Source organism: Vanacampus margaritifer, chromosome 3 (genome assembly GCF_051991255.1).
Source record: "Vanacampus margaritifer isolate UIUO_Vmar chromosome 3, RoL_Vmar_1.0, whole genome shotgun sequence".
In the NCBI taxonomy this organism is placed as follows: domain Eukaryota; kingdom Metazoa; phylum Chordata; class Actinopteri; order Syngnathiformes; family Syngnathidae; genus Vanacampus; species Vanacampus margaritifer.
Genome location: NC_135434.1, coordinates 17,933,092 through 17,957,642, shown reverse-complemented (window position 1 = coordinate 17,957,642; position 24,551 = coordinate 17,933,092). Strand labels below are relative to the sequence as shown.

The following is a 24,551-nucleotide window of genomic DNA, read 5'->3' as shown; positions in this document are numbered from 1 at the left end:
GTTACAGAAACACCATAACTCAGTTACTAATTAAACTGTAAATTAATGTGTGTCGTTGCATAGCAACAAGTCCTCCAACAATAACGACCATATTGATCGTTTTACCATGCACCAAAATACGACCAAGTGTCACGTATTATAGTTTAGCGACCTCTATTGGCCATGTTGAATAGCGCAAAAATCCAAAAGCTCGTCTCAAACCGTCTGGTCCGTCTGATCGGAAGACGAACATTTATCATACTGAGCTAACCAGCCGATAATGATTTTAGTGGCTTTTTTAGTGTTGACATGTATGTCAATTCGCCGTCACAGACTAATGGTTGGGGTTAGCAAAGGCTTTCAGTGACGTTGTACAGTACACATTACATCTTTATATAGGACACTAATGGTTGAGGTTAGTAAAAGGCACAGTGAGGTTTACAAAACATGTAGTGAACATGAACAAAACATGTAAGCAACACCAAAATAATCACAGACCAAGTAGCTCCGTCAGATAAATACTTGTCTTCCGACCAGAGGGGCCGGGTTCAAGTCCAGCTTTTGGATTTTTGCGCTATTCAACATGGCCGATAGAGGTCGCTAAATTAAAACATGCAACACCTGGTCGTAATTTGGCACTTTTTCAAAACGACCTATATGGTCATATTTATTGGAGGACTGTCTCTTGCATAGCTAGAAAAGTTTAATGCACCCTCTTAAAAAAAAAAAAAAACATAGCATTGTGGCCATGTCAAAAATTATTTTTAGTATATGACTCGGGCCGCCCAAAAATGTAAGGCGGGCCACAAATGGCCCCCGGGGCATAGTTTGGTCACCACTGGTCTAGCGAGAAGGTTGGAGTGACTATTTGGGCCCGTACTTGTCTGGGGGTAACATAAATTGTCCAGCTTTTGTAACACAAAGCACAATAAATATTTACACTAGTCACTTTTTTAGTGGTACTGAAAGCAGTGCCTGTTTGTCCACCAAGCCTGCAAGTGAGCTCTTCGTGATCACAACAGTCACAATGCAACTTCACCCACCATAATGCGAAGTTCACCAGCGGACTAGACTTTACTTAACAAACGCAGAGGATAAAGGAAATTATCAAATGAAGTTGTTGCCAAAGGAGATTCCCCTCCGGTTGTCATGGCAGCAGGGGGCTGTCGAGCCAACAGGGATGCCAGGATTAGCCACTTAACTGAGCGCTGTTTTGGGTGGCTCAGATCACAGGATGCGCTGAGTGGAAGTGACAGTTTCCATTCACGGGGGCCTTACTCTCTGGCACCGCGGACGCTATCCAGCTTTGTTCTGTCCCCGCCATGTGAGCAGGACCGCTAAAGGACCTCAGAACCTGAGAGCATGCTACCGCCCGCCTCATTCACAGCTTGAAGCCAAAATAAAAGCTGACCACACGTGCAAAGCCGAACCACGGTGTGGGCTTAAATCTGTTGCCGTGGAGTGAAGGGGAAAACTGCACACGAAGTTCAATGAGTGCAAGTTTGAAAAGGCAAGGTCTTAATAACTGTTTGGGACACCATCTGCTTTAGAAAAAGTCAGTCTTTCCTTTGGTCTCTTGAGGTCTAACTAATTTGTTGGAATTTAGATGTTTCTGGGGTTGGTGAAAGATCCTGGTTGGTAACCCGGTGGGTAGTAGGTGATGTCTGGTCGGTGCTGGATTTCACTTTCCTTTCTTTTCTTTGATCCTTCCTCGGGTCTCCTGACAACCTCACGACTCTAGCTGGATTCTGAAGTATTCGTTTTAGGTGAACGGTATGGGATTTTTAATAGGTTTCAGGTGAATTAACTCACACGCACGCACGCACATGCACATTCTCACGCACATACAAAAAAGAGAGAGCAATGATGATGTCATGTCGAATCGGTAAGATCACAGAATGAACAATACTGAGTTCTCTCTTAGAAAGAGAAAATGAAAAAGTCAGTGAGCACTTTATATTTTTATTTATTTACCTTAAACTAAATGTAATGTACTTGTTAAACAAAGCACAAACATCCTAGTGTCTGTCTAAGCAAAACATTAACAACATTCTACTTAAGAGCTCATGAATCTCATTGAAAAAGCGGACGCATATACCTTTAAGAGACCTCTCGTTCCCATCATCTTCATTTTTCTGCTTGTCTGACTGTGGAAAATGTGTATGATCCGCTGATTTAGTTTGACCCCCATCATTCTCTCATCGGGTCACCATCGACTCCCAAGTCCCAGTATGCATTATTACAGTGTTAACATCCTGCCTGCCTTAAGGTGCAACGTGAGGATAGCCTGTGCACACGCTGACAGTTTTTTCACTGATGTGCTTAGATGGATACGAGAGAGTTGTTTTCTCTTGTGGCTGTCCATTCTCAGCACCCCCCTTAGCCTTCCAGCGACCAACAAATATAAATCAGCCGGTCCAGTGGAGGAGACGTCGAGATAACATGTCTCTGTTTTAGTTTTGCGTTTCCCAAAACCAAGGCAGCGGCAGCAGCAGCATGCGGAGATAAATGAGGGAGGATAATGTGGAATGATGGTGCCATGCTGTCACACAAGATTTCAGGCCTATCGTATTCATATTTCTAAAGCAAAACATTACATCACATCAGGGTTCATAACCAAGCATGCACTCCTTCAGAGTCCATGCGGGGTAAGATAACACGACATCCGACAGGCACCGTTCACATGCGCTCTTTTTCTGACTGTCTCACCCCGACCTCAGGCTTTGGCTGGAATTCCAGGCCAGTGGTGTAATTACTGAGTTCTAATTGTTTTCTATGAGGTTTGGGAGATATTGTCTTACCTCTGGACCGGGACCATAATGGTCTTTATCACTGATTGAGTCCAATGGAGAAAAAAAGGCTGTAAGTATTTGCAGATGGAGGGAATTTCATAGCCTGCCAGGAACAGGGATTTAATGTATGCTTGGTTAGCTTTGGCATTCCATAGACTTACAGTAAATGCTTCTTTTCAGACAGAAATATCCAAATTAGTCCTCATTAAGAGACAAAGTAGTGATATAAGGATGAATTTAACTTTTGAAGTTGGATTTACAAATTTTCATTCCATCAGCAGTAGTGATGCCAATATTCAAACTTATCTAGACATTTATCATCTGACTATCAACGGCGACACTTGATATCTTGGTTTTGACTTGATGTTTGGAAGAAAGCCATCAAAGCAATGAGTGAATCTTATCACAAGAGGGGGGTTGCAGGCTGTACACGGCATATGGGGGAATGTAGGCGCGAACTAGCACGGCTGTCAAAATCTCCGCCGCAGGGGGTACCCATCAAGACATCTCACAGTCTTGCGGAGGAGGCTGCGGTTTTTCAGATGCAATTTGCGGTATGGCTGGGAGGCTTAGGCGCGTTGTCCTTAATAAGCCGCAGAAACTTAATCTGTGTTTTCACAGCTCTGCCAGGCCTTATCAGGGGCATACACACTAAACCCAGTGCTTTAAACATAATTCAGTCCCACTTTGCAAAGGAAGAGTGGGCGTGTGCATGGATGTTGTGTTGTGTGTGTATATGTCCACCAAAGTGGGAATGTGGGCTTGGAGGCGGGAGGTTTTGCGTACGAGGATTTGCTCTGTTAAAAATGCAGCTGTTTAGGATGATTACCTGCTGCAAGGGTGTCAGGCTTTAGTAGCTGTGATTGAAGGATGCCTGAAGTGAACAAGAGCAGTTAATCTCCTCTCTCACTCCTTGTGGACCACGACAGCAAAGCAATGAAAATCTTCATTTAAGGCTGCCAACGCATCTTTCATTCAAATGCCAGCCTATGCGGGAGGTGTTACAGATGTTTCTATGTTGTGATTGGCTTCATGTCATTTGACATAGTCATCCCAAGTCTACAGAGACACAGAAAATGCAAACATGCATTGAGGTAGACAGCTGCAGACAGGCCGCACAGCAGCTGATCCTCATGGTGTCAATGGCTAATGCAATGGTGAGTGTTGCGAGCCAAATTGGAAGCAGCTGAGACTGAGGTGAAGTCGTCTCACGGCTCCAGATGAGTAAGCAGGCTTCTCTGTCCCATCAGGCGCCTCTCATGGGAAGGGGTTGGACAGTTATGAAATTAACAGATCCACCACTGGAAAGCAGGAATTAGCATTGTATACTGTCTGTAGATATTAGCATTTCAGTGAACCCCCACACTTTCCATACCCGCTCGCAATAAGTGACAATCCGCTAAATAGACCGTAATATACAGTATAGTAGGTATAGCCTACAGTCTATAACTAACTGTGTATACAACTAAAAGCAATTCTCTAGCTCACACAGTTCTCCAATTAAGAAGCTAGGCATGCTTGCTTTAAGCTGTTTGTGACTGGCACATTAAGCAATATAAAATATATTTTTTAATATTTAAACACCAAAATGTTTATATAATTTTTTTCTAACCTAACTCTGGTTGCTTAACCCATTAAGGGACTGGGACAGGGCCAGTGAGGGAATAGTGAAAATCCAACATTTATTGTCATCCATAATTGCATAAAAATATATATATATATATTTTTAAACAAAACAAAACAAAATATTGACTAACAGGAGATATACCACCAATAAGCGATTTTTAAAATGTGAAAGACCCTACCGCGGCGTACTTGGAGATAGATGACCCACACACTACAGACTTAATGGCACAACACATTTGATAGATTTCATGTGACGTACAAACTTTCCAGGTCAGTCTGCCTTGAATCTGAGTTAAGTTTTTATGTATCTGGCTCCTGAGCTGGAAACGGCAGTTCCGCTCACTGATTTATTTATTATTTCCCAACACTTCCCCCGGGAGCTCATTCAAATCTATTTTTCCTACAGTTAGAAAGAAAGTAGGCCTCATCAGCAATGTAAAAAAAAAAAAAAAAAACACTTTTAAAAACAGACTAAAGTATACACCGCCACTGATATTAGGTTAAATGTCCCTTAGCAAGATTCACTTTTTTTAACCTACTGTAGCTGTATATTTAAGCACTCTTTTTGGCAGAATCGCTAGTCATTTAATTTAAATTGGTTGGTTTCCTGGAACGGACTTGGCTTTTTTTGAGGCGTAATCCACAAATGTTCAGGAGTGTTGCAGTCTTTTGGGAAGGCCATTCCAAGCTTAATGTTTGACTGTTTTATCCATTATGGTACAAGTTTTAATGTGTGTTTGGGATCATGGTCCTATTGGTTCAGCCATCTGTTGATTTGAAGTTATTTTGCAAGTAGTTCTCCTACTCCATTATTGTTGCGTCGTCTTTATGTGATGCACCCGTACTACTGTCAGCCTCAGAGCATGGTATTACCACCATATACTTGACAATTGGCACACTGTCATTGGCTTTGAAAGCCTCACTTGACGCATACAATCAACATTTTGCAATGTGTTAAAAGAGCTCAATCTTTGTCTTCCCGGAATATAATACTTAACGCTGCCCAATGCAGAAAATTGAATTTCAAATCGCTACTGCCACGTGTGGCCGAAAAATGAAACTGCACACTCTCTTCTCATGTGCACAATGCGCACAGACAGAGGGCGGGAAAGCCAAATCCAGCCTAAAAACTATTGGCCAGAGGCTTGTAGGAATACCCATTGTGAACAGCTAAGGTGTTAATCTGTTTATTAGATGTTCAAAATTTAAAAGGCTATTGTACAGATATTTTTGGGCAAATTGCTACATAGGGTAGCTTTAAGTGCAGAAAGTTATTTGGGCCAGATAAAATTCCGGTCAACCTTGAAGGTGTTGTGTTGTTTCCAGTCAATGGTAAGCTTGGGCACTGGTGGTTTCTTGGTTGTTGCTGTACAATACATCCTAACTAATTTCCTCTTATCTGAGGGTGTTTTGTGTGTGTGTGTGCTTTTTAATTATTGTTTTTGAACACAGGAGAGTAAGAAATACTTGTCTGATTTATACAATCTGTATATTGTATACACATTATTGGTAGCTTTTTCATAATCTTAGTTTGTATATAGTCAAAAAAGTGAATATGGTGAATATTTGCAATCCCAATAAGGAGTTATTTTTTAATTCCTAGAACTCTTTATTTAACAAGTGTATTTCTTTTTGAGGAAAGCAAACATGACTGGGTAATCTTTTTTTTATTATTATTAAGTTTGTTGAATTTGGATGACAATGTGCACACTGTTTACTTGCCTGATGTGGCGAAATGCTGTTAAACGTGCAAAGAACTCAGTAAAACAAAAAAATGAATGAACAAGCCCTTTGTCTAAAATTTACACCTTTAACTCTTTCACTGCCACTGACGTTTAAAGACGTCAAGTAAAAACCTACTGTTCACTGCCAATGACGTCAAAAGACGTGGAGATGAGAGGAGAGAGAGAATGGAAGACAAAGGAAAAATGGCGGCCGGTCGCGAGGAGCTCACGCCTGAGACGTTTTTTTCAAAGACCAAAGGCATCGCTGAAAGAGCACATTGTTGAAGACGATGATCATCATCGATGATGAAGATGAGGGTGGTTACTCCGTGGTTGAGAAGCATTGACGCGGCAGTAGAAGACGTTAGATGGAGCTAGATGGAGGAGGGAACGGGCAATGGCGAGCGTTTGCAAGCAGCCTCTACACTTACAAGACGAAAGGCATCGACCAACGCTAAAATAGTACATTGATGACGACGATGATCATCCTCGATGATGATGAAGGTGAATCCGAGCTTGACGGCGAAATTGGAACCGCTGACGCGGCGGCTATGACGGTGTCGTAACGCGGAGCGCAACCGAGCACGCACAGGCGGACGTTCGATCGGACGACGGAGAGTGCCCCGAGTCCAATGCATATTCATCGGAGGAAGTGTGTACAGTCTGCTACTTGCTTTTTATTCCCCGGAAAAAAAGGCCGTCAAGAAAGTGTAACGTTTGCACGCAAAACGGACCAATGCGAAAGTGAAAGTAAACTGTTGTGTGAGTCCTGGCGTCTCCTTGCACCCAGGAGAGCGTTACAAAAGGAAAAACTGTATTTGAAACATCCACATAATTGTAAGTAGTACCACAGTTGCACACATTTGTAAATAGTTTGCGAAATTGTTTTGTCAAATTGTTACACTGTTGAATGGAAATAAACATATTTTGCAATCAAAAAACACTTTTTCATTGTTGGTGAAAGCGTTTTACAGAAGTAAAGCACTATTTAGGTGTTTGTGGCATCATTCATGGACAAAAAGAAGTGTACAATTCACTAGAGTGCATGAAATAACATTGTTTCACAAAAAGCTCTTTTTCTCCGTTTTTTGTTTCAAAAGAGAGAATTTCGGTGAAAGTAACCATTTTCTATTGTTGATTACTGAAGAACGGAATAAGGTAGAAACAAACTTTTTTTCTGATGAAAGCTGAGTCTCCAATCTTTCATTTGGTAGTATGTGTGATTCCATAGTCCAAACACAACATTTTCTGTGGACCTTGAAAGATCACTCAAAATGCTTAAATCGGCTGGCAGTGGGGACAACCCATTTCTGAAAACGTCTGGCAGTGAAAGAGTTAAAGACAACGGCACTGGGATTGAATTTCTAATTCTTAACCGTTTCCTAATTTTGAATAATGATTTTTTTTCAACATTTTAAGAGACTCCTAAATTTGCAGGTTATCAGATGGCGTCTGCATCAAATGCATCGTTTTACTTTCATGTGACATATTTATTTACTTTCTTAGTAGAATTTATCTTGGATATAGAGCACTTCTGCTGTATTAGTGGTTTTATACACTCCACTGGTTTTCATGATGTAGCTGCTTGTTTGGCTCTGAGCTCTCAAACACACATTGTACGTCGGCAAGGGCCGACTGTTGCTTCTAAGTGGGTGGGATATTATGGAGTCGACCTTGAAGCCTACGCTCCCATGTACTCTCAACCACAAACAAGCCACATCACACAGATTTTGCTGCGGTTTGGAGTGATGACATCATTTATGGGCGCTCAATCGCAGACCTCCCAAACTATCACCCCCCTTGGGTTCCGTCACCTCTTCTCAGCCAAGTTTTGCTTACGACTTTTGCCTCTGCTGGTGCTGTGAGTTTAACTGCTGCTTCGCTGTAACGTTTGTTTCCATCCGTTCACGTGGCGCCTCATTCAGTACTGAGCAGGGAGCAGGCATGAGATGAGCGGCGCTGATGGTTGCGATTAGTTCTGGACAAAAGGCAAGTAAAGATGATCTGCGGCCACGTGCTTGCCTGCTCGGCTTTGAATTGTCTCCAGCAAAGATAAATGACCTCACTTGAAGGGCCAGAAGAGAGAAGAGAGAAGAGTGGAGTGCAACTGTACATGCCTCTCAAGCTCAAATGACTGATAAACTTTATGAAACTGTTGGGCTACATGACAAACAAAAATATTTACAGGATGTGTGAGAAACATATGACTACAGGAGTGTGTGATTTTGCAGGCTTTACATGGTGCCAAGTATCAAATCATTCAACAAACACTCCCAAATTTGTGAATGAATCTTTGCCCAAGGACTGTGACGTAATATTGGCCCAGTGGACATCATTGTGTGCATCTTTCCTAACTGAATGGCCTATTGTATATCTATATAATGATACTAATAATTGCTCCAAAAATACTGTAGTCCTATAATTGTTTAGGGATTTAAACATCACTCTGTCATGTTCCAACTGGACTATTTTCAACGAATATGAGCTTTTAAGTCCAACCCTGGGATCCTGCCATCTGAGGGGCTTTTTATTGACCACCTTGACAACCTCAAGTATAAGTCAAAAAACAAAGCACCACTCGGGTTTAGGTCTTTAGGTCTTTCCACATCTCGTTGTCACACCCCCTCTCAAGGACTCCAAACTAGAGTCAGGACCTCTAACTCTTCACTGGGCTGAACCTAAGCATTCAACTGCTTTCACATTTCACATTACATTCTTAATGTATCTATCTCTTTTGGAATAAAAGCAACAAAAACAACACAAAAGCCAAAGGATAAGCAAAACACCCTGTGGTCTTGTGAGTTATGTCAATGCCTCATGTGACGTCAAGCCTGGCAGTGGCTCAAACTCTGAGCTGTTGTGGAGATTAGAGACAGAAATGTATGACCCTGAGGCACTTGCCATCAGCGATTCCAATATTGTACAAAATATTACTAAATTATTGTGAGATCAGTTTTAACCATTCAAAGTTTACATTTCTGTAATGCTCAATTATTTTATGAATTATTTTAAGGCCGCAGTCAGTTTCACTATCATGCAGAGAATCCCACCGCTGTGTTATGTTTCATAACAAGTGAAGTACCATTTGCATCAATAGACCATGTAAGGCATGCCCCATTAAGAAAAGTATTTCTGCTTTGCTGTTAGGCATTTCCTCGGGTCATGTCCTTTTCACTTGTACAAATTAGCCAGTACAGGCATCCATGTGCAGCAAGTTGGCAGCCTACGTCTAGTTTGCAGAGTACGGCTCTTTCTGGCACCTTCGTCCTTTGAGGGACATCTTGTTCTGATTACCTCAAGGGAGCGTTGTGCACTTTGTGTTCTAGTGGCCCACATCAGGAGGACGTTGTTGCAGTGCTGCTAAGACAATGTTGGGGGGCCCAGCAGGGTGATCTCATTAACTACAGGACGTATCCTTGAACCTCTAAACCCAGGCCTGCATTCCGCCCTTTCCACTGCCCCATGGGACTCATACAGGGGGGCTGCAACAGGGCTATTGTTTTGGTTGGACCCATGCCACGTCCACAACGTGCAGCCAGCATTGTGCATGATGACCTCCCTCGCCTCTATCAGCACCATAAATAAAGTCCAGAGTGTCTTCATGTTGCTGCTTCCTGAGGTGGTAATGCCACCCATTCATGCTGAGCTCACGGTAAGAGGCCCAGCTGCAAACACATCTCCAAAAACATACCTGTTCTTATCAGCACATAAACACGAATAAAGGATGCTCTGCTTACGCATTCACAGAGTTGAAAAAGAGGACCAGCACAAGACACAGGCACACTTTATGCTGCCTGTCTTTTGTCATAAGCACACACTCACGCACACCAGCTGCATTTGTTCTCAGTGACAGATTGGCAGTAAATCGCGGGTAATGTGCCAGATTTGGAGAGCTGTCGAGTGGATGAAACCTTGATGGACAAAGATTATGTCATGCACTATTATTTCGTTTGGCAGACCTTCACGTTCTGTCCAAGCTCTTCAGAGACACCGTGTAGCACATACATCACCAAGCTCGATCCAACTCTACGACTGTGATGTTCCGTCGCTGTACGTCATTGGGGGTAAAAGTGGATGAAAACTTTGTCAAACTTGGCTGGGCTTAGTCAGGCTGTTATTGATTTCTGCAAGATAGTCATACCGCTGTATACAGCATCTTTTTGCTGCATGAGATTCAACACACCATTAATAACAGACTTTGGTCAATGCCAGAAAAGCATCGACTGTTACATGCCTGTATCAGTTCTGGCAAAAACACATCCAGTGTTAAGTTTTTGTAATTGTGTTTATGATCTATCACTCACTGTGGTAGACAGAAGTAGTCATGACAGGTTGTGTTGTTGAACTGCTTGTGATGAAGTGTAGGCTGTGTTCACACCCAGAGTGGACTGGTCTTCCAAAGCAACAGTGGTTTTATTGATGAGCTACAGATCATTCGGCAGTCCATTGAACAGCTCATTTGGATGACATCTGTACCAGTAGCTAGTTTACATTTTTCCTCCACCGACATCAAAATAAGAAAAAAATCTGTGTAACTTCGGCTGTTTTTCCACTCAAGCAGCCCAGGACCTACTCATTCTATTTTATCCCCTTGATCCTTTTCCCATCTGAAGTTCACATAATGAGGTGGGAATGATCAGAAAGATTTGCAATAAACAACAGTAACGTAGTCATAACACCCCACAGAACAAAAACAATGTTTTAGGCTCTAGTGATATGCACTCGATTTTGTCTCTCATATTCTGTCACACACAATGACTCAGACTTCTTTTAGTCACGTTTACACTTAACTGAGCTTATGGGCACACTCACACTTGGGCCATTTCTTCCATACTGTGCTGAAGCCTGATTGTCCCCCTCCAGCCTGCACTCACATTACTCTAACCAAACTGTGCCCGAGCCCAGTTTCCTCTGAAATATAGGTCATTACGTTGATTCACGCAAGAAGACGTCATTATAGGGGGACTGTTGTTTAGACGGCTAGGCAGCGCTATGGAAAGTAAACTCGACAACACTGTTGCACGAACTTAAGGGACACTGGTTGTTGTATGGTCAACGGTTCTGTTCGCTCGCTATATACGTCGCACATACGTACGTGACGTCATGGTTACGTTTCGCGCAGCGACTACTCGCATGTGCGGCCAACCGTGCCGTTCTCTGCCCCACCTCTTCGTACTTGGGCGCGGATCGATTGCGTTCACACAACCTATAGTATCCAGACTTTAGCAGCAAGCGTACTTGGGCACGGTACAATGGACCTAGTATGAGCGCGCTCTATGTCAATCTCGTCCCGTCCATAATAATTGCTTATGGTTAACACTAAGGACTTTGGTTCTCTGCTCTGGACCAAAGCAAATTATGTATTATTCACCCATTTGGTCTTAGTGTATTTAACATCACACAGGCTTCTTTATCATTGGACCAAAAGTTGACCAGGCAGAAAAATATTAGATATCTGTGGCAAAAACTCAAAAACGCTTGTGTCAAACAAGCAAAGAAACAAACTAACAACATTATCGAATAACATCAGATCACACATCACTGGTTTTGAATGAAACACTTATCAAATGTCAACACACCCATCATTCCATGCCTGACATATTAACAACATTAGGTAATGAAGTAATTAGTATGTCAGAAAGTAAACTTACAGAGAAGGATCTGGTCCTGAGCACAAAAGTCGTCCTCAGCTTATATGGGCATTAACTATCATTATATCCAATTTAGACCTCATGTCTTATCCCTAGTGAAGTATTTTAATATGAACCCTCCATGTTGTTATACGACTACTTGAGTAAACAAAGACCCGTTAAAGGAGTGTTACAAGATCTCGAGGCAGATGGGCCCTGACCTTAAAACAAAGTGAAAAATGACAGTCTCATCTAAAAGTTGGAGTTCTTTATTTATTCCTTCTGCGCTTGTGCTCGGAGCTGAGGAACTGGGGATCTAGTTCCTGTCCATTCTAAACGGAGAACGGTATCACTACAGGTGCCAATTCCTTCAAGTTTTATGTTGTTAATGGGTTGTGACTCGTGGGTGTGGGTTCCAGCAGATTTAGGGGGCAGACAGAATTAATAATCATAATTAACAGATAAACTTTATGAACCACAACTTCATTGTTACATTGAAATGTTTCAAGTTATAAGGTACTGGCAGTGTTTTACAGTCCTACCCTCCTGGATAAAATTGGGTCGTTCCAAATAAGAGACAGTTGGCTGTGCTTTTTCCAGAATAATAGAAAATACTTGTAGTATGTATTTGTGTTGGCGTGGTAGTTCTGTAGCAATAACTTTCATCAGGGTTAGTGTTAAATTCCTTAGAAATGGAGTGAGTACAATGTGACCTTAGCTGGTTATGGTTTATCAGCTAATCAAATCAAAGACAGCACCATCAACATTTCGAAAGATTGCCAGAGATAGCAGGAAATAAGAGTACGTGTATTAAATAAAATTTCATGGTTACCATGGTTTCTCAGACTTCTGTTTTCTATGTTTTCCTCATTTTGGCTCCTAAGCTTATCTCAGAGGCCAGAGTGGATCCTGTCAGGGATTCAAATACTTCAAAGGTCACTGGAAGTTAGAATGAAGACTTCAACCAATGTTCTTGCTTCAGATTTGCACACGGGATAAGGGCACACTGCTCAAGACCAGTGACTTCAGCTCTTATTCCCAAATTGGGATTCCTTTAAATTAGCCACACCTGACATCTTATCACCTCCTCCTTCCAGTTGTTTTTTACTTCCAAAATTGTGGAGCTGTTTTTTTCCCCTCCGGAGGTGGTACAGTAGCAGTAGCCTCCATTTGCGCGTAACCACTGAAACATAAGTGGTTTGCGTTGCAGTTGCAGTTACAGTTGTGTATGCAAATACATTTTCAAAAGCTTTTACACTACCATGTGTAGTTATGAATGATTTAGTTACTCCCTTAATTAATCATTTGCAGCATCAGTTCAGTAGCTGTGTAAGAAATAACAAAGAATAGCAGCAATTTGACAGAACGTAAAGTCATCACAGAAGTGTAGAAATCTGAGGACTTATTGTTCAGGTGCTGGAAAAGCTGACACAGTTCGAGGATGATCGGTTCTAAAAGTCCAGGGCTGCATTTAAGACAGCTTTCCTTTGGCACAGCCATTATATGTAGCTGCAAATGAGAATTGTAAATATTCTAAAGAATTTTTTCTTCTTTTATCTATCACCTTGTTTTCTCATCTTCAACATATCCAATTTTGACTTGGACACACATGATCCCAAGTGCGTGTGAGATGTGGACTTCAGACTTCCAGTGGACTACAGCACTTTATTCCAATACAAATATAATTACATATGTAGGGAGAAAGGCGCACATAATTTATACAAGCAACGATAGTCTCTTAGACATCACTCTTGTGACTTTGACATCACAATTCTTAGAATATCATGAGAGAAAGGGTTGGTTGTATTGTGTTCACTTGTCTGACATACTGTAGGTAATCTGTAATGACAAAGTTGTTAGGCAGCCAGCAGTTCTCTGGCTGCTAAGAAGCTTGCTGACAACAGGAAGGTTGAGAAAGAGGTGAATGTTGGATGGATTTCTCTGTATCTGTCATCTTCCAGGTTACACATCAACACTCCACTGTTGGCTGGAATGACTGAATGACAGACAGATTGATGGGTTTAAGAGGTAGACATAAGTATGGATGGATGGATGGATGATCAGATGGATGGATAGATAGATTTAAGTAGAATAATGGATGGATGACAGATGGCAGACAGACAGAATGAATAAATACTGTAGATGCTGTGTAAGTGGATGGATGATAGACAGATATAGACATGGGTGAGTGAATGGATGACCGGGAGAAAATAAATGTATTACTCTTGGGATGATGTTGGGTCAAGGGATTGCTGAATGGAGAGTTGTGTGGAAGAAAAGACAAACGTCGGTTGGATAGCAAATACTAAATGCAAAGAAGATGGATATTAAACGGTTAATAGATGGCTGGAACAAAATATAACTTGCTGAGGATGATGTGATGGATGAACAGACAAGTGAACTGTACAGTATTTACAGAGCTGTATTGGATAAATCAATGGAATAATGCATCATGAATGGATTTATGATGAGAGTGGCTACGTGGGTGGTTGTAAGGATAGATTGCGAGATGGATGGTTGACACATACATGGGTGAAAGGATGGATTAAAGGACAGTTGTGTGTATGAATAGATGGGCACCTGAATAGACTGAGAGATTGAAGGTTTGACAATTGTCTGGATGAATGGATACATGGATACTGGGTGACAGAATAATGGGCTGTATGGATGAAACTGTATGCATGGTTTGATGGAGAGATGAATATAAAATCAATCATAACAAAAATAAAGGAATGGAAATAGTAGTGCAGTTTTATGCCGATGTGGTGTCCAAGTTTTTAAGGGTGATCTGAACCAAATCGTTTCTTGAGTTTTATGAGTACTTCACAGTATGTGACACAGACAGCCTATTCTGCGAGGGCAGTTTTTGTGCATAGATTCTGTACATGGTATATGCCATCTGTTTTATACCACAGCACCAAATTCCTAGAGAAGACCTGCTGGTATGCCCTCTGTACACAACTCAAACTGGCTAATATTGGCACACACTCATGTACATGACACAAACACACTGAGCATGGCTTCAGAAATACATTTAGTTGATAGTCCAAATGTTTTATTTTATCTCAGAGTTCCGCATGTCGCCATAAGTCGCCATGACCACAATTTTGCTGGTAATTAATAGCAAGTTTTTTGGAAGGTGAAACTGAACATGAGTTAATCCCCAAAAGATTCCAAAGAACCAAACCTCCCCTTTTCTTTCTATGTCGAGGAAACTTTGATAATTTATTTTGACCTCGTTGACTAAATGCAACTGCCGAGCCTTAAATTATGTTTGTTCTGATGCAATAATAATGAAATCACAAAGCCATCTGCAGTATATCTCAGTTTCTAATCACTTCCAAATGCTGTTTTCCCCCTCATTCATGCTGAAGCAGTAAAACAATTGAGCAAACACAAAATGGTCTTAAGAAAAGTATACTGTACTTTTTCATATACTTTAAGTGATTGCTGGAAAGTACAGAGTGGGAGAGAGAGAGGGTGAGGGAGAGAGTGATTTTCATGAATTTTTATTTGGGTACATTTATGCTATTTTTTGTCACTTTTTGTAATGTTTGTGTAAATAAAAACATCTCTTTCTTTCATTCAACACACTCTATTACATTTTTAAACAAAATATAAGTTTTTCTTTTAATTCTTTTTAGCAAGTCAGTATCCATTACTGGTGAGCTATTTTTAGAACAGACCACAGTTGTTATTACAAGACTTGTGCCTCATTGCCCCGGACTGAGTTCACCCGACGCGGTTTTTAGTCGCTAATGCGAGCTGGCGAACACTAAAGCTGCTGATGAAACCCAAAATTTGCTACATTCGCATTCATTCGCCGCTCAGTGAGATACCGACTTTAGAATGATAGGTCCTGAGCTGACATCTTGTGAGATATGTGGAAATCATTCTACCAAATTGGTAGACAATGCATCTGATTAACTCTAGGTTCCACTATAAGTGCTGACTGATGTATCGTAAAAACTTTTTTTTCTGAGAGAGCTTAGTATTGTTCATTCGGTAATCTTACCGATTCAGCGCTCACCAATACACCCAAAACCTATTAAAAATCCCATACCCTTCACCCAAACCAAATACTTCAGAATCCTGATAGAATCGTGAAGTTGCCAGGAGACCCGAGCAGTGACCAGAGAAAAGTGAAATCCAGCACCGACCAGACACCACCTGCCACGCACAGGGCCACAAACCAGAATCTTTCACCAACCCCAGAAGCACACAAATTCCAACAAACTAGAGAGACCTCAAGAAAGGAAAGACCAAAGAAAGGAAGGATAGATAGATTAGATGAAGCAGAGTGAGATCCACAAACAAGGAAGAAGCAGTTTGTGTTTGAATTCCGGTAGATGCTGGTGTGGTGGATCTGGCATGCATGAAAAACCTCCACCAAAGAGGGGAGTCGTCGACCCCGGCCAGGACAGGGCAAGCACGGCCCCCCAGGCCTCGGCAGAGCCAGGGAACAACAACCGGCCGGAGAGCAAACCCAGGAGCCCGGAGCGCCCCCTCACCCCAACACGACCCGCGCCCCCCAGCCCAACGCAGCACAACGGGTCACGGCAGACCCACCAGGCACCCCACCGGCCCACAGTCCCCGCTCCCTTCACGACCTCCCCCCGAACCCCAACCACACCCGCCACCCACCATAGCCCAGCCCCCACCGGCCCCCATGCCCCCCACACACACCCACATCCCCAACATGACCCCCCCCCCCCCCCCCCACACACACACCCCGCCCAACCACCCGTACCACATCCCCCCCCGTTCCCTCCCCCCTCAAATACCGGGGACCCACTTTACCCAGGAATCGGTGCCGGAGAGGGGCCGGACAGAGGAGTAGCGGGGCGTGGGACGAACCCCAGGCCCGGCGGGAAAGGTCCCGGTCATCACGCCGGCGTGCCTAGTAAAAACTAACCCTGTTACTGAGTTTGCCAGCTCGCCGACTGGCGAACTCTACCCCTGCATTGTGGATGTGACCCCACCCAGTGTACCCGACCCACTTTTTCTCTATTTTCATTATCCTCATCTGCGGCACCTCATTTTGGAGATTAGGAATCTGCTGGTTACATGTGAACCAAGCAACTTGTACTCATACAGGGAAATTCTGGATGCTGCATGAGTTTTTCTTGGGCTTTTCTTTGCCTCCCTCAGCACTTTCTCACACTGTGGGTGTGAAGGAGTGTTGGGAAGACTGTTGTTGTGGTAAAACTTTGTGGGTGCCAGCATAAAGGCGTTTGGAGAGGGGGAGCTTGGGTTCTTTTGTAAGCACAGCGCACCAAGCTTAGTTGGAGACCCACGAGGTCGGTAGACCCCCATGGACCCGCGCCCATCACACGCTCTTTTTTTATTAGCTGACACGAGCCGCATGATTGATGGTGTAGCTGTTAGCTTCTCATCTGGCCTGTTGTTTGTCTGCGATGAGGAGGCGTTGACGGCTCGGCTACATTTTCATCTGTTTCCCCGCTCCACTGCTCCTCCTGTAATCTGTTTCCAGTCCTCTGCATGGCACCCGCCCCTTGCGCTTTCTGTGTTTGTGTGTTCTTTCATCATCATGTGCATGTCTTCACACAGTCAACTGTGGACATGTACTGATAAGACCAACATTCTGATGTGAAGGCAGAAGGATAAAGAGGATAAAGGGAGTCGGAACACTTCCTTCCTCTATCTCCTCTCATCGTGCCTGTTATTGTTACTCCTTTCTCAGTGATTCCATAGCAAAGATGAAGATTTGTAGCGCTATTTAAGAGTGATCACATTGAGTAAAAAAAAAAAAATCCTTACATCTGCTCTACAACTAGGAGCACTCCTTCTTCAGCTCATAAATCTCCCTTTGAAACTGAAAATACCCTAAGGAAAACCACTGTTGATTTTAATGTTTGGCCTCAACTAATTTTTGTATTATTCATCCTTTTTGGACTTGTTTAATGGATGCAATCAGTAAGATAGACAAAATGCATTTTGTCTCCATGCGAGGAAAAACAGTTCCAACTTTTTTGCTCGTCAATCTTTAATCGTAATACGCAACGCATGCTTTTAGTTGTTGTGAAATAAAAAATAAAAAGATTATTTGTCACATTACTTGTAACACGTACTTATATAACAGGGATGTTAGATACCACTTTTTTTTTTAGACCAATAAAAGTACAAAAGTCTCAAACTCACTCTATTAGCTCTAAATACTCACCGATACCTCTAGTACTTTTGATGTATAAAATTTCATTTAATGCAATGACAAAAAATTGTGAACAAAGACCTTTCTTTGTGATGCAGAGGATGATTCGCTGATGTGTCGAACTGCTGCAGTATTGGCGCCAACTACTTGTACTTCTAAGGAAGACTTACTGAATGTCAGATTTTTTTGCCTGAAGTATCAGTGGCTGGTATCAGCATCCTCCATGAGTACCCGATACCTTAAAATAAGCCCTTATATAACATGCAATAGAAAGTACATCAGAACCAATGAAGGAATGTTAAATGTTAAATTTCAGAGAATCAAACCCAAAATTGCCGCTGTGAAAAAGGTCATTAAAACAACCAAGCTAGTGAAAGACTTTTGAACAGCATTCATTTTATTTTTAATTACTAAGAAACTAACCAGTTTATTGCTGCGTTTTGCGTTTGTTTTCTTTTCATTGCTTTTAGCCGCTTTTGCCACATCAGCGCCTGACTGAACACTCTATGACCCTCATCTAGAGCTGTAAAAGAAATCTCCCTCCCAGTCCCCTGTGTCTGTGTTTTCTACTTTATCATCCCTTTGTTGAGCCCATAGAGCATGCATACTTGTCTCCAGTGGTGCAAAACACAAACACACCAAGCCCCTGCATGCATGAAGGCCCACTTTCTTCTCAGAGGATGTAGACATGAGACAGAACCTCATGCTGCAGAAACATTTGCCAGACCTGGGGTGTCGTCATTTTGGGTTTGGGTGGCTGCTTATGTGTCCAGAAAAAGCAGACATGGAACATGTATATTTAAAAGGACATGTGTGCAGAGGGTATATGAGGCACGCAATTGGCTGTCAAGGATAATAACCTTCCACTTGCGTAAAAAAAGGGAATAGGATGAAGAAGATCATCCAGACTCATCAAGTTGGGGTCTTTTTGTGCAGGCCCAAGCCTATTATCCTGATGTTTATCTGTAGGTTGCTGTTCTGAACCCCCCTGGACATCATATTTCCTGGGGGGAAATGTGTGGTTACACCAGTTAGGTTAAGTACTTGTCATCAACACTGAGATGCTACAGATAACTCCACAAATTCCTCCATTTGAGTAATTAGAGTCATCCCTCCTGGAGTCAGGTCACAGACACATGAAAGGAGATTTACCTCCACCTCCCTTGCAGCGGATAAGGATGAACCCATGTTTGTTGTAACAGGTTAAAGGTCAGATATTATAAGGATCCGCACATTTGTTCTAAGGTCACGGAAGATCAGGTTTGTTTTGTCTGTCGTCGTTTTGCTGGATGTAAGATTAGCCCTTGTAATGGTTGTGCTAGGGGAATGAGGTCCAGATTGTGAAATTCATTCATGATTTCTTGTTAAAGAGGCAGCTTTGTTCGCAGTCATAGTTAGTATTTGTGTAACTTCTTTAAGATGATAGCCATCATATCTGTGTTATTGCCACTAAAACCTCCATGCTGTCCATCAGTGGACAGATTGACAGCGAGTGTTGTGTTGGATTACGGCAAATTTAACCCCCACCAGGTGCATATGACCCGTGTCAGCATCTCGCATTTTGGCCGTGGTGTTGTGTTCCATGGTGCCACCTGAATGTTCCACAAGCTGAGCCTGAAAAAAATCAAGTCATCTTTGATCCCACCCTGCGGCCCGGGAAGTAAGTGGGGTCTAATCCACAAAAAGCCTTAAAAAGACACAGAGGAATGCCTGGCACACGGCACGCCATTCACCCAGGGATTAGACTCAGCTCAGCATCACACTCTCATTTACTTCACTCCGTCTACCTACAAAGTACATATACTCATGTTCGGCGTCTTTGCACTTGTATGTTGAAGTTTGGCATGTACATGTGGGCAAAGAGATGCTAAGCAGCGGTATTATATTATTTATATATGAAGAGCTAAAATGCTATGAATCTATTTTGATCATTCTGAGAAAACAATGACATTGGATTTATTTACCCAGACCTGTAAATTTTACAAACATAAATGTTATATTAATAAACACTCCACCCTTTAGTCTGAATGAATAAATAATATACTGTATAAACAAAGGTTTTGAGGTACATGTATACGTCAGGGTTTCCCCCAGAAAACTTGCTAAGCCTCTAAGTGGTCAGGGACGGACTGTGAAAAAATTCCACCCGGGTGGTGTTGGGGGGCGTGGATGACAAACGGCATGTGCCATCGACGAGGCGCGGATTGCGATTGCGGGTGGCGAACGACATGCGCAAATCCTGTTCGGGGGCGGCACCGCCATCCAGCACTTACTATTTGTCGTGCGTTGAGAAGGGCAGGATATGCGTAGTGGGGCGGTCTGTGGGGGCAGGAAAAAGCACTGGGGGGGAACCAGCGTCTTCATCGATTAAATACTAAATCAATCAAGGGTTGGCTAGATATTTTACTTCCCTTAAATCTTAATTCTTTATCTCACTAAGTCATTTTCTATGCTGCCAACTTTGTAGTAACAGTAGAAGAAAGGTCCTTCTGCTTCATCATGACTGTGCCCCAGTGCTTAAATAGGTCCATAAATGCATGCTTGGTTGAGTTTGGTGTGAAAGAACTCCTGACCTCCACTCCATCAAACAATCCAATATCTCTAATCTTTTTGCCTTTCACATTTTCTTCTGGATGAATGGACAGAAATGTTATATAAAGTAGAAGCTGTTCTAGCTGTGATTGCGGGAGGAGGGGCGAATAATAACCAAGTATCATAATACTTGTACTTTTTAATGAGGTGGTATACTGATAAAGAAAATCACCGCATAGGTTGGGAAATGTTGTCATTCAGTTGATTATATGTTATTCAGTGAATAGGACTTATCTCAGATTTTTTTATAATCTCGTATACTCACAACTATTCTTAGCAAGTGCTCCTCGTGGTTTTCTGACATGTTGTTTGACACTCTTAAAGTGAGCTTTCTATTTGGGGAAAGAATAGGAGCTGTCTAAATCAAAGACACCGTGAGTGTGCCAAGCTGGTATGTTTAACAATAGTACATGGCTTAGATCAAGCCCACGACAAAAGATTCCCCACACCCACTTTCAGAATGTCGGACACATGGACAGCTACACTTTGATCAGCCAGATTTTCATTCCGCGTAATTAAAACGTCAATGTTGGGAGCTGTAGTAAGTATACTTGCAAAACAAGCTTCTATAGCTGCGTGCGGGTACATTTACACAATGAATACGACTCGGACAAACTTATTTGTTACTTCAGTCTGCCAAATTAGAAGCCAATGAGGTTGCCTTCATTTTCATGTGAGGGATGTCTGGTTAGTTGTCTTGAGTTTTCTAAAATATTGATCTGCACATACAGTATTGAAAAAGAATGTTGACATCATGTATTCTCACAAAGCAGCTTAATTCAAAACGTTCATCAACTGTTCACACCCAGGGTTATAAATTAGCTTCTCACTTCAAAGTAAATATGTTGTACAAGTGGATGCGCACACATACATATAAATTTTTTTGCGGGGTCAATTTAATTGAGGGGGAAGTAATTTAGGAAAGCTAGTAAATCAAATGCCTCTTTCCCACATCTGCAATCTGACAGCAATTTGAGAAAGTGTCGTTGAACATTTTTCATCCAGACAAATCCCAGAGCAGGGCCCAATAACGCCCCACTGGAATGATCCAAGGGGAAAATAAAGAATTTGGGTGTTATATGAGATGTTCCCGAGGTAAATGACATATCCAATTGTGGGGGAATTGGTCAGTGCTGTCCAAAAGGAGTTAAATCACAAGAAAGACAAAACATGACACACATGTGCTGTTCCCAGTTCATTTGGAGTCATGTGAAGAGAAGCAGGTTTGTGGTTTGCGATGAAAGCACAATTCATCATTTATTATATGCTCCTAATGACTGCAGTTTGGCAATCCCGTCCGTCTTGGCTCAAGAAGGACGCCCGCAGTCACTTTCACACAGTGGATGTGCTCACCAAGCACTTTTGTGCCTGGTTGCCGCGGATATGTCTGCACATTTGTCGGAGAGGACTCAACTCTTTGTATTGTTTTCATGAGTGTCTACAGACAAATATAGCTTATTGAAACCCCACTCTAATGTGTACATGCATTCACTCATACCATATTAGAAGAGGAAAATCACCTAAGGCTGACGTGGCCAACAGGAGACATTACAAGTGTTCAAAGCGGCCTCGGACAAATAAACCCTGTTAGAGTGGACGTGTCCTTCAAACACTGAGGGCCCAGGTTTCCCTCAGCCACTTCTTGAGTGTGTACAGCAGAGGACATGGGCCGTGTTCAGCTGAAGCTTTGTGGATTGGGACATGCTTGGCTACAACTGAGGACACAGCGCTGGAGCTCTTGTCAACCTCTGGGAAGTAATTAGAGTCAGACTAAAGGGTCTCATGGCCAGGAAATTCAGCTGCGTGGTTTATTCAGAGCAGCTTCTTCTATAGTAAGAAGTCACGCATTTTATGTATTTTTTAGTGATTTTTATTTTTTTTTCAAAAGTCAAGGCACATTTTACATTAAAGAAAATCTTAGGGCGTGTCGCCAAAGAAAAAAATCAAAAAGTGGATAGAAGGGTTCATTTAATTACCTCCTGCCATCTAGTGAGATAGCATTTAAATTGTTCTGTCTGTCACTGTACGTTGCTGACATAGATGGTTTAGCACAGGGCTCAGGTAATGACCAATCACAGCTCAGCTTGTGAAAGTCACATGACCAAATTCAGAAAACAGGTGAGGCAGTTTGCCATCGAGATGACTGAAACACAATATTGCAAGTGTTTTCATTCATTTTGTTATTTTAATGTGAGATTTTATCAGCTCCTTGGCTTTTGTTTTCACAATTTGAACGTTGGACTTTTCTTATAAAGATGGTGAAATATTATCTGCAACCCAAGAAAAAAATTGTGGTTATGGTTTGCTATATGTTGGCTTTTCTTACGATCCTCAACTACAGCTGTCAAATAAATGCGGTGCCGTTAAACACACAATATGTCCCTCTGAGGCGTCGTATAAAAATGGCTAAAAATAATACACTCTTGTTATAAAAGTACCAGAAAGAAGGATAACGTGAGACTTTAAAAGAGCACTTGTGTAAATAGCAAACTTTGCTATGTGAAATCAGGGATTACTTGCAACATTTTGGTTACAGTGAAACATTTTTTGTTCAACCTTTGGCCTGATTTTCACTTGTGACGTTTCCAGACTGTTTGTGTTTCTTTCACCATTGAATTTCACAGCCAAAGTTGTCTTGTGTTTCCAGATGGCAGGACTAACGATGAATGATGAAATTATGAACCACTGCAAAAACAAGAACAGTTACAGTAAAACACGACCAGCTACAGCAACATTAATTTATATAGTTCATTATTTTAGTCCCAGAGTGCAGCTCCGAGCAGCCCATCTAATATTTCAACAGCAAGAAATATGTTGTTTTTGTGCGTTTATGTTGGACGTCTTTTTCTGGCCTGTGTTGTTTTTTGGAGCTGTTGAGGACGCAGGATTCAAGGCTGTGGTGTGTCGGGAGTGTTTTATATTGAGAGGTCACCCACGCCCTGCCACACCAAACTAGTGGTGGAGTGTGTGGCTTCTTGTTTTGGCTGCTTCCCCTCGTGACCGCGGGATTAAGAGAAGTGGGGAAAAGGGTCTCGCATCAATGGACAGGACGCCACGCACATTTCTTGAAAGCGAGAGAGTGAATCACAGAGGGAACGTTTAAGGTCGATCAGGGTCACCAGGGAGGCATTCATCAGGTGTTTGTCTCTCTTAATAAAGCTGAAGTGTGTATGCCATGTCATCGGCCTGTCGCACACTTTTATTAGACATCTGCTCCTTTCAAGTGCAGGAAGTGTTTCAAGACTGCAAGCCTGTCTCACCACATTCAAACGTAAGTCTGCAATTCAACAGATGTGCCCACTGCTAATTTTAGCCACTTCACATGAACCACAATTTGGTTTGCTTGCATTGCATTAAGAAAATGGTTTCTATGTCACTGCTTGTGGGTAAGACCATGAAAGCAGCAAGTGCAATTCTTTTTTTAAAGAACAAAAATCCACTTACGATTTTTGGATTTGATGTAAACGCCAGAGAGCTGCTGTGGCTATTTGGTGCTTTAATGTAGATGCCAGGCCAGTATACGTATTAACAAAATAAAAAATGTGTATTCCTGGGTTTTTATCCCCCAAAAATCTTTTAGATACTGTTTGTTTTATGTATCTTTGCGTTTAGGAGTTCAGGTGCACCTTGACTAATAAGTTTTTCAATTTTCAAGCCGTCACTCGGCCAATTTTTTGTGCTCTGTTGTGAGACAAATTATGAGATACGAGCAAGCTTAAGGTATCTGATCTTTTTAGTGTGTGACGCTACTCGGGGAAAAAAAGATAGCTGCAGTCCCCTTTGCACTTTCAGCTGTTTATTGAGCAGGACAAACTGTCAATCACACAAATACAAAATGAAAACACTCACAAGGAGCATTGTCTGGTTCACTAACTTCCATTCAAGCAGCAAGTGTTCAGTTTAAGTTTGACGTTTTCACACATTGGCAGTGTGAATGTGAGTTTGAATTTGCTTGGCTGTCTCTTTATGTGCCCTGTGATTGACTGTAAACCAATCCACGGTAGGCCTGGGCGATATGACCAAAAATTAAAAAAGT

General features: G+C 42.1%; 1 protein-coding gene across 3 annotated transcripts in view; it reads left to right on the top strand.

The window, feature by feature from the left end:
- Window positions 1-24,551, top strand: part of emid1 (EMI domain containing 1) — a 59,241-nt gene that overhangs the window by 10,032 nt on the left and 24,658 nt on the right. The window lies entirely within an intron of this gene.